The sequence below is a fragment of the Bombina bombina genome, chromosome 3, assembly GCF_027579735.1.
Source record: "Bombina bombina isolate aBomBom1 chromosome 3, aBomBom1.pri, whole genome shotgun sequence".
Taxonomy (NCBI): domain Eukaryota; kingdom Metazoa; phylum Chordata; class Amphibia; order Anura; family Bombinatoridae; genus Bombina; species Bombina bombina.
In genome coordinates, this window is record NC_069501.1 from 380759331 (window position 1) to 380762145 (window position 2815).

Here is a 2815-nt window from a genome sequence, read left to right on the forward strand (position 1 = left end):
GTAAAGAGTCAGAGGGAACAGTTGAATGTAATAATAATGGACAAGGAAAACAGGTAGTTTTGCAATAAGCAGAAATAAACTTTATTTTGAAAGGAAACCAAGTAATTGTGGGGTTATGTACTTGTAACCACTTTAAACCCAAAACTAAAGAAAAATGGGGCGAAGGGAGAACGTCAAAAGATAACATTTCAAAATGTCCATCAATGTTAAGCTTTATAGGGATAGTCTCAAAAATTATAGGTCCAGAAAACATAAGTGAACCATCAATGACCCTAATAGGTATAGGAGTCTTCTTCTTGATGAGAGGTATTTTGTTTTTGATACAAAAATCATGATCTAAATAATTCCCAGTAGCCCCAGAATCAATGATGGCATCATTAATCATCACTTGACTTTGAAGCAGCTGTAAAGAAACAGATAAAGTACAATAAGTATTTTGTATAGATGATTGAAACGAAGTATACAGGTAATTAGACTTACTTTTCTTATTCTTTAATAGAAGTGAACAATCTTGAACAGTGTGAGATGCATTAGCGCAATACATACATAAATTTTTTACGCGCCTGCATTGTTTTTCTTCTTGAGTCAGGGGACCTCTCATAAAACCTATCTCCATAGGTTCTGCAGTTGTTTTAGTAGGAGTAAATGAGTTAGAAAGAGATGAAGAGTAAGAACTTTTAGGTTTGTATTCAATAGCGTATTTTTCAGCTTTTCTTTCTCTTAAACGGCGATCAATCTGAATAGCCATCTTCATAAATGTTTCTAGAGTCTGGGGAAGCTCAATTCTGGCGAATTCATCTTTTAGTGTCTCTGAAAGACCGAGACGGAATTGGTTGCGGAGAGCAACTGGGGTCCATAATGCATCTGTAGAGTACTGCTTAAAGTCTGTGATGTACTCTTCTACAGGTCTTTTCTCTTGTTTGAGACTCCTCAAAGTCATTTCTGCAGTGAGCTGCACATCTGTGTCCTGAAACATTTCATCCATAGCATTGAAAAAATCATCCAGAGAGCCGAGAATAGGATCTTGGTTTTCAATAAATTTATCTGCCCAATTTCTGGGGTCCCCCCTGAGAAAGGAAATGGTAGTCAAAACTCTCACTCTCTCAGTGGGGTATGTTCTAGGTTTCATGGAAAAAAGAAGTTGACAGGCATTTTTAAATGATCTGTATGTTTTTCTGTTACCAGAGAAAAGATCTGGAAGTGACAATTGTGGTTCAGTAATATTTTCAGCCTGATTACCTTTAACAGCTATAGAGTCCTTTATTATGTTACGTAGAGCTTCATTTTCAATCTGTAATTCACGCATGCCTTGTGAGAGCTGGTCAACCTTTTGAGTAAGGTTGTAAACAATTTGGCGCAAATCTGCTGGTTCCATAGTGTAAGGCTTAGTATTATGTTAGGTTTTGAATAAACTCTTGATTGTGGAACACAACTGCAGTTACGACCAAAATTGTTTGTTTGTTACACAATTCTGTCTAAATCCTTTATTGCAAAAAGGACTCTTTCAGATTTGTGAATATTGCTCAAATTCAGAGAAAGAACAAGGTTTGTATACAGCAGCTGGCTGCAATGAAAAACTTATATAATCTGATGTATATCTTAGAGAGACAACAACAGAAATAGAGTAATGAATTGGAGAAATAACGGAACAAATGCAGCAGCAATAAAAAGTCTTTCCCAGCAAGCAAGTGACTTAATTCAACAAAGCAGGTTATGCAGGAGATATGCCTTATTACTTTCAAGGAAAAGCAGGATCTTTGCAGAGAATAAACAGTTAAGCAGATATTAGTTGATGCTTAAGTAATTAAGTAGTTGCAGTAATAGCCACAAGTAATTTAGCAGATTATGGGTTAGTAAAGCGGTAATGCGGTTAAATAGTGTGGTACCTGAAACTCATACACAAATATCAAGTCTATTCGGTAGTAGTCCGTTCCAACCGCAAGCAGGGAGAAAGTTTGTTGGTGCCGGGCCCGGAGTGGAAGTGACGTCACGGTTTGAATCCTTTTGCGTGCTGCTGTTTAGCTGTGTTGAAGGTATGAGCTGTAAAAAGAATGAAGCAGCTAGTTAAACAAAACGAAAGTTGTACAATTCCTCACTTGAATATAAGGCAGAAGACAATGATGTCTTAGAAGGTATAAACGGCAAACAAAGTCTTTTGAATCCTGTTAAGATACCAGCAATTGATTATAGGTAAGCTGGAACATGCAGGACAGAGAAAGTTTGTAATCCAATCTGTATGTAGAAACTTCAATACTAAGCACAGAGTGCAAGGGGAGCACCTGTCTTAAGGAGTAGTTAGCGAATCAGCAGTCAGTGGGAGTAACTGGGAGTGACAAGGAAAAGAAGAGAACAGAGTCTTACACTGTCTGACCACTCTGCTTGCTTAACCCTTGCACTGCTGGATTGCCATTTTGTTACTGATCTCTGCCTGTCTGACCACTCTGCCTGCTTAACCCTTGTATTCCTGGATTGCCTTATCATTACTAAACTCTGCCTATCTACCACTACATTACAGAAAAAAATGTTGACAGCAGAAGGGAGGGGGGATGAGGGAGAGGGGATCTGAGTGGATGGGCGGATCAGAGGGTAGGGAAGGGGGAGGGAGTTAGTCAGCTACAAATATCTCTGGCCTTACACATTTTGGCCTGTGTGCCATTGTTTTTCTTCGTCCATGGGTAATGCCTTGCGAGGTGTGATCCGCTAGTGTAGACCATGGTGTTTGTATGCATAGATATGGAACGGCTTTCTGCCATAGCATTCCGATTATAACATTGAAGCTTATACTAAACATTGGCTTACAGGGCTAAACACGTTG